This window comes from Anthonomus grandis, chromosome 20, assembly GCF_022605725.1.
Source record: "Anthonomus grandis grandis chromosome 20, icAntGran1.3, whole genome shotgun sequence".
Taxonomy (NCBI): Eukaryota; Metazoa; Arthropoda; class Insecta; order Coleoptera; family Curculionidae; genus Anthonomus; species Anthonomus grandis.
The window spans coordinates 252,723-265,195 of NC_065565.1; positions in this window are offsets into that span (position 1 = coordinate 252,723).

Consider the following 12,473-nt stretch of genomic DNA (forward strand, 5'->3'; position numbering starts at 1 on the left):
TTGTTGAATAAATTGCAAAATAAAATTCTGGTGAAGACCAAATACCCGTAGCTTTCCTAATAATCTTTTAAATTCGTAAAATAAATATTCTATAATATTTCGGTGTTAACAGTAGGTGGATACTCAGAACACAGTGAATAATTATTGTTTTTTATTGCCTTATAGAAAACCGCGGCTAAAAGGAAGAATACATCGACGGCTGATCGTGATGATGGAAATTCAAGACTCCGTTTGACGACCCGATCATTCCACCGGGAAGAAGAGACCGAGATACCATTAAGTTCGGTCCTTATCCGGACGTTTATTTAAAAGGCCGCTTCGATATTTATAGCTATTTCGTAGCGGCCTCTTCTTTGAGAGGACAACCGTCATCTCTCAATATATTGGACGGTCAAAGGTACCAACATTTTGAAAATCAAAAAGCTCTGCCCTCGCTACTATTCAAAATGAGATGAAAATAGACACAATGGACAAAATGTTGTACGAAGCGAGATTCGCCAACTATGGATCAGAAACGATCTACGCGGTCTTTCCGGTAAAAAGAGCAACAAACTCTCGCGAAACGGATGAATTAAGAAGCACTCACTATGGTAAAAGTTTGGTAGAAGAAGCAAAGGCTGCCTTGAACGAGCTACCAAAGAAAAGTCAGTCTTCGAAGCATTATGTTCACGGCAGACAACCACACTCTACAATAGCAAATACCGTGTGTCGAGAGAACTATGAGCAATTCATTCCATTGTTTGAAAGACGGCTATGTAATCTACGAAACGGACACACATTCGTAGAATACTTATTTTTCTATTATTGCAAACATGGACTAAAGGACCAGGAATTCGATGACATATGCACACAAGTACAAGGTCCCATTGCTTCCAACACACACATTTTGCTGGTCCAAATGCACCTTGGACTAACTTTCAGCAGCCCGACGGACACTGGCATATTATTAAATATAGAGAGGGCACAGACGGCAATTGGCAAGAAAATGTGTGAAACACGGGTATTTATTTGGACGTGACCTTGAGCCTATTTACAAGGGATCAATTAAATATATGCAATCTTATGCGACAGTGATACATAAGTTCAGCAGTAAGGTGTACAAACTATTATTGTTATATGTTTTGACGAACGGATTCGCGACTGGAAATAGGTGGAATATCCAGTGGCAACGACAACCGACGGAGAGTTTCTTTACAAAATTGTTCGACCTATATCAAAACCTTTATGAACAGATCGATATAAGGCTAGAAGTGGTACAGGAGTTCTGGATGAAGGAGCAACTGGATCGCAATCGATGCTTCGATCAGTTTTATGCGCTACGCAGACACAACCAAGGCGATCGGCGCATTACTTGCCGATAATACTTGATAAATTAGTTAGAGAAAATGCATTTGTGTTGGTACGAATTTTTAAAGAGTATATCAATCAGGTAATTGGACCGGAAATGCATTTTCTAGAAGCAATGGTGAACTCTGTTCATTTGATACCACTACGCACACTGGTCAGCCATACATATCTCGCGGAACAGAAAGCAATCGCTTTTTTCGACGGCAACCGGCAGAGATATGCTGATAGACTAGTGAATAGCCTGGACACATCGAAATCACTTAACGTGAAATGTTTGTACACAAATCCAAATTTTACCATAGACGATAATTTATTTAAGGAAGGCTCCTTTATTTTTAATCGTACGAAGCACATACATTATGAACAGGGGCCAATTTATTATCAGTTACTTTTCAAAAAACTGCAGAGAGTTATCATCGAGACTCATTAATGAAAACGGACTAATTCAAATACCCACCATTTATGACGATTTTGATACTCAACCCTCTGCAGTTATTATAGTAAAGGTACTTTTAATAAATGTTGTTGTAGTTCGCCACTATCGTGTCAAGAAGGAATTGGTGGTGAGACTGCAAAGAAAAGAGTTCAATCCCCTGACATTCTTTAATAGGCTTCAGCAGGACGGAGAAGAACCGTCTACGCTCTTCACTCCCCAACAAGTAGAAGAATCATTAACGAAACCTATTGATATGCTGATGGCCCTGTTTCTGAGTCAAACAGCTTCCATTCTTTTGCAGAACGAAAATGGTGCAGAGAGAACTTACCTTAAAAAGTTCGTAAAAGAGTATGTGAGAAGGTGGCCATTGTTTCTCCTAGATGAGAAAACAAAGTGATTTGATAGATAGGCGAACATTTAAAGTAGCGAGGGCATAAAAAAATTAACCACAACGAAAGGACGCCAGCAACACTTTCGGTCAAAGCAAAAAGCTTGCTTAATCTCGAAAAAAATCACGAAAAAAAAAGAAATTAATTTGTTAAAGAAGGAAATTCAGTTGACACTCGAGAAGCGACGGATCAGGAAAGAGCGCACTAAACTTGAGCAGAAACAACAGGAACTTGATGAGCAGGAGAAGCGCCTGTTAGAGTTGAAAAAAGAAATGTAGAAAGAAGGATGTAGTATTAGTGGCAATCCTAATACGCATCCATCTACTTCCGCCTCTACTCAATCTGCTCAAGTGCAAAATCACAACGCCATCATCATCACCAGTAGTGACGATTGTTCGTCAAAAGGAGGTAAAGCAAATCAAATAAATACATTTAAAACGATTTCCAAAAATATTTCTAAATAGGCTGAAATACAAAATCGTGATGAAGGTGAGGGCACGTCAAGAGGAGTCGTCCTGGCCGTTACATCTCCGGTGCCATTTACGAGCATTCGTGCAAATAATCAGGTATATTTTAATTATTAAAATTCTTTGTTTTCCTAATTAATTTTTACAAATATATATATAAAGGTGACGACGAAAAAAGAAATAAACAAATATTTTCCAATATTTCTTCAACAGAAAAAAGAAGACGCAAAAAAGGAACACAAGAATAAAACATTAGATTTTGTTACAGGTTTAATCATCAACAGATATAAATTGTTTTGCTTAAATAATTCTCTTTAAATTCAAACACAGAAATATTAAACAATTAACTGATTTATTTTTTTTTGCCAGGATAAAGTAAATTTCAACCATAGTTTCATTAAATAATTTATTTAGAAATCATATATAAATATATATACTACACAGATATGATATACCGTTAAGATGGTCCCTCCTAACATACCCGATCTGAAACCGAAGGAAAACCATTATTGGATGAGGACAGTAAACAATAATATGGGATATTGTTTCATATTTTTGTTAGTTGAATAGCATTAGGAACTGCCATTGATTTTACATTGATTTTACCTTGCATATCCATTTGGCCTATTTTAGATTTTAATGAATATATTAATAGCACATATTAATTATTTATTTTGTTTAAGTCATAAGGATCAATAGTGATAAGAATGTTAACGTCTACAATCTGTTCTGTCAGTTTTTTTTTGTAAATCATTGTTGCTAAACCATGGCCTCAAGTTATAAGTTGCTCCATAGTTGCAAATCACTTAAACCAATGTTGGTGCCAGATAGTACCCAGTAGTTAAACCCAGCATGTCTACACCTAGGTACTTGGCAGATAAGTGCATTCCTTAAAATTTGGGGGAAGCTGACTTAAAGCCCCATGTTGGAGAATTTCACTCGTGTATAAATTAATAACGTGTTTAGTGTTAATCGGTTTTTCCGATCTGTATCCTATGTAAATGTTGAGTTGTATAATTTAGTTTGCTTTTGTTGAGTACCCTAATATACGAAATTTGATTCTAACTTTCTTTATTTGCCTCTTTTAGTTACGCCCAAAATCACTACATTCTTGAATGATATGTTAATTGAAAAGGGCGGATCTATCAAAAGTCACTTTTAGAGTAATATTATACATAATATGAATATACAAAAATTCTTTAAGCGAAATCATATCACGAATTCCTTTTTTATGTTAATCTATTTAAATATGCGGATGGCACAAATTAAAGTCTTTAAAGTCAAATGTCTCAAAAGTGATTTTTCGCAAATACGCCCTTTTCAATTAACACGGCAGTAACTAGCCGCCGGCGCACTGGGCTCACACGTGGGTCAAGACGTGTACCATCTGGGAGACCACCAAAACTCAACAAAATAAGAAAAAATTATGTTAAACGTTCTAGAATTTTGAAGCAAAATATTGCAGCAAATTTACCAAATGCTAAAGTACATTAAGTTTTTTTATAAGTAATTAAACATTACACCCAATATTGAAAATTGTTTTATTAGTCAAATTTATTGTAAAAACATATAGGTACAGACCTATCTACCTAATAAAAAAATGTATTTATTTTAAATCTATTATCGTCTTACGTTCTTTATTAACACCATCATTGTACTAAAACTATGTTTTGTACTTTTAAGCCTAATGAAGGAATAAGATCTAATAAGAGACTAAAAGACCTCAAGGCCATAATTATGCACACAATTTTCAAGCATCATTTGCCTACACAAATCTTATTTCTATACTCTTGGACTAACCCGGCATAATAATACACTTCTAAATATATAGACAAGTGTCCTCATCTACTGAAAATATTTACAACTAGACAGCATTTTATTTTGCTCGGCCGCCAAGATGAAACTCTGGTAAGTACAAAAAGAATCTTGTTTGAAAGAATGTATGTTTTGTAAAAAATTATGTATTTTATTGTAAAATGATAGCTAACTATTTGAATATGTTTTATGTATCAATATTTTTTTGAAAACTTTAAAGGTTGTTATAAAAACATGGCATCTTTTTTTAAGGGTCATAATTATGCCCACTTGGTCAGAAAGAGTGTTATTACAATTTTTTTTTCCAAATTTACATGCTTTTTTTTCTTATTTTTAGAAAAGAAATTTGACTTACATAATGAAAAAGATGTTGCCACTCTTCTTGATATCTTGGATGACATGTCTGACCTTGAATTAAGCGATGACGATCTAGGGACAGAAGAAAATGTTTTTGATAATTACACTGAAGCTGTTCGTTTGGGAGGTGATAAAAGTTGGACCAAATACTATAGAAAACCCTGAAATGCACCGGGATGAAAAGGTTTTACAATTGGAATGTAATGTGGAGCATGCAGATCATATACTTATTCCTGAGGAACATTGGGACGAAGAAGATTTTTTACCGTTATCTGCATTTGTTAGAAGAGAATATTAGAACAGAATATTATACACATAAAGAATTTATAAAATGGACCAAATATATAATATATAATTATACTTTTTCTCTTAACTTTATTGTAGAAGTTTAAAAACAGATTCAATCTTTAAAAATAAAAAAAAAATATATTGAGAGCAGAACTCTGTAAAAATCTGATTTTCGTTTCTGTTTGTATTATTAACAGCCTTGACGTAAAAAAAAACATACCTCACTCTTCGCTGATATGGCTTTCGATTATATTAATAAATTAATTTAATCTAGGAAAAAAGACGTTGAATACAATCAGTTTTGGCTGCTCTTTAATCAACAAAAAATTGATACTAAAAACATCAAAGAATGTAAGGCAAACATTTTTGATTTCTTAAAAGCTGGACATAGTGTTGCCCACCGTGTCTCAGCGGACTTCAAAATGAGTAGGGGGCTAGCTGCAAAATTCAGGTAAGTTGATTTTAGATTAAATGATTTTAACCAAAAATGCGAATTTACTTCTAGAGCGAAGTTTGGCGTACCCAATTTGAACAAGAATTGCGGTCAAGTTGGTAGTTGCGTCGACCAGCCAATAAACAGCGGCTATATATTCCACTTAATTAGTAAAGCGCAATTTTTCCAAAAACCAAAATATATACATGTAAGAAAACACCGAGTTTTAATTAAATTATGATTTAATAAAACGAAAAATCTTAAAATAAAACAGAACAAATTTCTCTTCAGAAATAATGCGTCGCAGACGCTGTCTAAAATTCGAATATTCCCTTTTCTTTTTAATAGCAAAGCTCTTACTTAAAACTTAAAACTAACACAAACACTCCGCATCCATAAATCGTCATCATAAAGTGTCCCATAATGTCAAATAAATAAAGGTAATGGCTCGGGTGACGATTTCATGAAAAGGGCCCAATTGAGTTTCGAATCTAGCTGGTCTGGCACGGAATATATTCTCACACGGCCAATCCTGACACTCAATTCGTTCTCGAATTGAAACAAAAATCCAATGTTAACCTGGAACAACAAAACAAACGCCAGCCAAATTTTGCCAAAGTTATTTTGGTTTAAACTATTTATTGTGGAAGCATATTATATGATACAAAATATAAGAACTTCGTTTTTAACATTCTTTTTCAAATTCCTTTTTAATAAAAATTTCTTTTTAACATAGCGTGAAAGCTTTCAATGTTATAGCAACATCAGTGTGAAGCATAAGCTCTTAACGTAATTCAAACATTGTTGTAAAGCGTTAAGGCTTTCAACATAATTCGCAAAGCGTAAAAGCTTTCAACATAATTCGCAAAGCGTACGAGCTTTCAACGTCATAAAAACACTAATGCAAAGCGTAAAAGCTTTCAACATAATTCGCAAAGCGTACGAGCTTTCAACGTTATAAAAACACTAATGCAAAGCGTAAAAGCTTTCAACATAATTCGCAAAGCGTACGAGCTTTCAACGTTATAAAAACACTAATGCAAAGCGTAAAAGCTTTCAACATAATTCGCAAAGCGTAAAAGCTTCCAACACAAAATAAAATAAAGCAAATACTGAAATATTAACTTGTCAAACCAATTTGCTTCCACATATCAAAAACAAAAAAAATAATATTTTCCAATTACCTAAAATAAACAAGCAGAAGAAGTAATAATATATCTCAACATTCTGAAAGTTCGCCTGGCCAAACTCGGATCATGTCTCTAGCAATAACTCTTTTTCGATTAGTTGACAGATTTTTTAACTCAAACCTGTCATTCGGCAAAATAGAAATAACTTCAAATGGACCTTCGTATTTCTTGTCCAACTTTGCTAAATGACTGTCACCCGACGGATGAAAGACAAGATCGCCGATTGAGATTTCTTTATTGAGCCTTTTTGTTTTGTCAAATAAACTTTTTGCATAATCCGCCTGTTTTCTCATACGTTCGTATGCCAGTTGCCGGTCTTTCTCTAAACTCGCCGATGCATTAATTAAAGGGAGAGATTCAGTTAGGGTTCGTAATCGCGATTACTACCTTCTAGCCCAGTTAGTAAATAAATTGGTGAAAATCCCGTAGTTTTTTGTACCGTCGTGTTTAAAGTGGTTTGCAACTTTATAATATGCTTTGACCATTCGGACTTAATTTCAATTTCTGTGCGTAATAAATTCAAAACAGTGCCCACATACCTTTCTACCTGGCCATTACCCCGAGGTGTACCCTTAGCAATTAAGTGTTGACGTACGCCCAATTCTAACAACATCTGTTTTACAGACTTGTCCGTAAAATTAGTGCCTCGATCACAAATCAAAGTTTTTGTGGCACTGAACATACTTAAATACAATTTAAGAGCGGCACTTGTCTCGGGGCCAGAAAGGGATTTAAGCGGCACTAAGAAAATGTATTTTGTAAAGGAATCAATGATGAGTAATAAATGTTTAACCCCGTCGATAGACACAGGAAACGGACCCACACAATCAGCATGCACTGTCTGAAAAGGAATCGGTTTTTTGTCAATGGGATGTAGTTTGGTATGTTTGGGACCGGTGTGACCTTTACCCACTAAACATTTTAGACAATGATCACAATATTTCTTCACAAATTTTCCCATTTTTGGAAACCAAAAGAAATGATTTATCTTTGCGAATGTCTTATCAGGACCGATGTGGCATTGTTCGTCATGAAACAAACGTAATAATCCTAGACGGCTACCTTTAGGGACAAAAGCACGATATACAGGAGGAATCTGGTTGGGGTTTATTTTTCTAAAAAGAATTCCATTTTGAGAAAAATAATCGTGGGTCAATTTACCATCTTTTAATTTTTCTAAAATATCTTGAGTCTCTGGGTCACGATTTTGAGCTTTTCTTAAGCAATTTTCAGTATCAATAGTATTTACAGCTACACTTTTTTCTATTAAGCCTATAGGATTTCTACTAAAGTAATCAGCATGTTGTAAAAATTGACCTTTTCGATACTCGATATCAAAATTAAAACATTGCAAATAGAGCCACCATCTAGCTACTCTAGGAATAAGCTTCTAAAATATCTTGAGTCTCTGGGTCACGATTTTGAGCTTTTCTTAAGCAATTTTCAGTATCAATAGTATTTACAGCTACACTTTTTTCTATTAAGCCTATAGGATTTCTACTAAAGTAATCAGCATGTTGTAAAAATTGACCTTTTCGATACTCGATATCAAAATTAAAACATTGCAAATAGAGCCACCATCTAGCTACTCTAGGAATAAGTTCCTTTTTATTTTTTGACAGTTTAAGGGAGTTACAATCAGTTATTAATTTAAAATGAATTCCCAATAAATAGACGCGAAAATGTTTAATGGCATAATAAGCAGCTAGGGTTTCAAGTTCATAAGAATGGTATTTAGATTCCTCATTAGAGGTGCGTTTCGAAAAATAAGAAATTACTTTTAACTGTTTATTTTCGTGACGCTGAAACAGTATCGCGCCGAAGCCGACAGAGCTAGCATCGGTGTGAAGTTCTGTTTCTAAGCTTGGGTCAAAAAATGATAATAACGGCCTTTGGCTCAAGAAAGCGCAAACATAGTTTTTTGCTATTTTTTGATCATCACCCCAAATAAATTTTTCATTATTTTTCGTTAGTTTGGTTATACATGCCGTACGAGAAGACAACTCGGGTATAAATTTGCGAAAATAGTTTGCTAGTGCCATAAACTGCCTAACTTGTTTAACATTTCTTGGATCAGCTGCTTTTAAAAGCGCTTCTACCTTAGCCTTCCCTGGTCTAACCCCTTTTTCGGAAATTTCCTGTCCCAAATATTCCAGTTGATTTTGAAAAAAGTTACATTTTTTTAGATTTAAAGAAAATCCAGCTAAAGAGAGTGATTTTAACACACGGTCTAATTTTTCTAGTCCTTCAATGACAGTTACAGAGGGAATTAAAACGTCATCTAAATAAACTAGTGCATCCTTGTCTTTTAAGTCACCCAGTGCCTTGGATATAGCACGCTGGAATACCGCGGGAGCATTGGCCAAGCCAAAGGGCATCCGCAAATACTCATAATGGCCATCTGGGGTCACAAAAGCGGTTTTTTCAATAGAATCAGTAGCAATTGGTATCTGATGAAAACCAGATGCCATGTCCAACGTTGTAAAAAATTTATTACCCTTTAAATTATCAATCTGATCCTGTATTAACGGCAAGGGAAACCTTTCCTTTTGTGTGTTTTTATTAAGTACCCTAAAATCAACACACATTCGCGCGGACCCATTTTTTTTATAAACAAGGACTATTGGACTGGCGTATGGTGAATGGCTCTCGCGAATTATTTTGTTTTCAAGTAAGTCTTGTACTATTATTTTTACTTTTTCTCTTTCACATAATGGCATTCTAAAGGACGAAAATTTATAATCGTATCGTCTTTTAGTTTAATATTTAATTCAGCAGTAGTAATAGCAGCTACTGAATTTCCCTGCGTAATATTTTGTTTATATTTAGAAAGTAAAGTTATTAAATTTTGCAACTCGATACCAGTTAATGGTGTGTTAATGGTTTCTGAGGATATTAATAATTGATTAATGGTTTTTGGAATTAAATTACTGTTATTATTCAAAAACAATCGAGTTCCGGTGTGATCTGTGCGTATTTCTAGATCTGTGTAATTAAATAAATCTCTTCCGACTATAGCATCAGGGCCAATTGTGGAATCGTCGACAAGATAAAAAGAAATTTCAAATGCAATGCCATTATTTTCTAATCTCAATTCAGTTTTACTATTAGCAAAAATTATATTATTCCCTATGCCCTTCATAGTAATAAGGCAAGGTTCTAAATGACAGTTTAGCTTATTTGCGATTTTTTGGGACAACAAGCTACATTCCGCACCTGTATCTATCAAGCAGTTTACCTCCAAACCTTGGATGAAAAATTTCGTACAAAATTCCTTGTCCAAGTTGATAGAAAAATAATTAACTTGGGAAGTCGAGGGTCGCTGGGATTCTTTTTTAAAACATTTTGATTCAGAATGTCCGCGTTTTTTACAATAGTTGCAAATAAGTTCAGATTTATTTGCCAATTTTATATAGTCATTATAAGATTTATTTTCTATAGCTTGTCTCTTAAATTGATTATTCTGACAATGGCGGCTGATATGCCCAGTTTGGTTACAGTTGTAACATTTCTTTGAATTATTGTCAAATTGATTTTTAAAATGAAAAGGAAAACTTCTTTTTTGGCCTCTTTTATCAGAAAAATTACCCGGGCTAGATTTATTATAATCACTTAAAAGAATTAGTAATCCACTAACTGAGTCTAGGTTGCTATTAAAAGCAGCGGTTCTGACATGAATGTCTTTGATATCACCAATGACAATTTCTAATAACTGACTATCAGTTAGATTAAAATCTAGAGAATTTAAAAGAATAATTTTTTTTCTGGCATACTCACAGTACGAGGTAGCGTCATTGCTGGTGTACAAACAGGCTCTTCGCAACTTTTCGCTTAGATTTCTCTTGGCCGGATAAAGACTACATAACTCAGTCCTAAAGTCCTCCCAGGTTCGCTGTAACGGCTTCCAAGTCGACAACCAGTCCCTTGCTTCTCCAGCCAACCCACTCGAACCTCTGGCAAGTAACTCATGATTAGACCACTTAAAAGTTTCACCCAATTTTTCCAATTCGTTACACCACCTTACCGCACCGTCATCGTCATTTCCCGGATTAAACGTCGGAATGTCCACTAACGTCGACACAGCACTTTTGTTTTCATCTCTAAGCGCTTTTAGAGAGTCGGTTAAAATTTTCGCGAATTCATCCATAATTCTTGTATCCACAAGACGCGATTAAGTTTTTCTTTTATTTTACTGATTTAAAGCCGTCCACGAAAACAATATCAAACAACAAGTGGTACTTTTAGTAAGCCGATCCCACTTCTGATGTAAGAAAACACCGAGTTTTAATTAAATTATGATTTAATAAAACGAAAAATCTTAAAATAAAACAGAACAAATTTCTCTTCAGAAATAATGCGTCGCAGACGCTGTCTAAAATTCGAATATTCCCTTTTCTTTTTAATAGCAAAGCTCTTACTTAAAACTTAAAACTAACACAAACACTCCGCATCCATAAATCGTCATCATAAAGTGTCCCATAATGTCAAATAAATAAAGGTAATGGCTCGGGTGACGATTTCATGAAAAGGGCCCAATTGAGTTTCGAATCTAGCTGGTCTGGCACGGAATATATTCTCACATACACATATGGAAGGGGGCTGGTAAATATGCGGCGATTATGCATTTTGGGTAATCTCAAAAACCTGGCTTTGCCCAAAATCGCTTGCGGACTGGACCGCAAAAATTTTAAGATAATAAGATGCATGATCGCCTATATTTATAGGAATTGCACCACCCAAATAACCATATGTGTATAAAACTAGTTTGACTTTTAGGAGTTAAGATATGTAAATATCGGCGCCTACAGAGGGGTTTAGTGGGGAGTGGCTTCACCGAGCCCCACACTGTCCTGGAGTGCCTTGTGCGTCCCAGTTCGTGCGTAAATGCATTCCCCGTCGTGTAATAAAACAAAATCAAAAACAAATTACACCAAGCGCGCAAAGAATTTTATTGCTGGGCAGTTCAGTGGGTAAAAACTAAACTGCTTCTAACAACATATACAAATTCCTGGATGAATTTCCAAAAGGATCTTAACTGAGACCACACACTGTTACAAACGAGACCTATGTAAGTTTTCCTTAAATACAATTAATGAAACCTCCTCGGGTATACTTTCTAGGCATCCTGGTAACAATCCAGCCAGTCGTTTTAACGTAATTTTTGATTGGACCTTTCTGGAGAATATTGACTATTGTCTCCTGAAAGAGAGCGATAACCTAAAGGGAATACTCGGACTCCTTTTGTAGGACCTGACTGTAGTATCGACGACTTAGAGCTACTAGTCCCGATGTTTTTATTCCATACCACTATTTGGCTGGACTTGGATCTTGTATTTCTACTCAGAAATCACTATCTTTGTATTTGTTATATAAAAAACTAAACAATTGGAAAATTATTATGGTCTTTTGATTGGTTAAAATAACTCAATTTAATTAGTTTAAATAGAGAGTTTTGCAACATTTCTTAAATCTCATCAGTTAAAATGTTTATTATTAATATTAAAAAAAGTTTTATTCAAATCCTTTGGAAGTTTTGAAAGTTATAGTCGTTTATATTTTTTTACATCTAACATTTCAATAATTGTTTATTAAAAAACTTTCGTTTGTAGAGGTTTGCAAGCATGTTAAATCGGTTTAGATATTTATTATTAGTTGCATAAAAAAGTTTCATTCGAATCCTTTGGGAGGTTTGGAAGTTATACTCGTTTATATTTTTCTACATCTAACAGTTGACTAATTTTTTACTAAAAA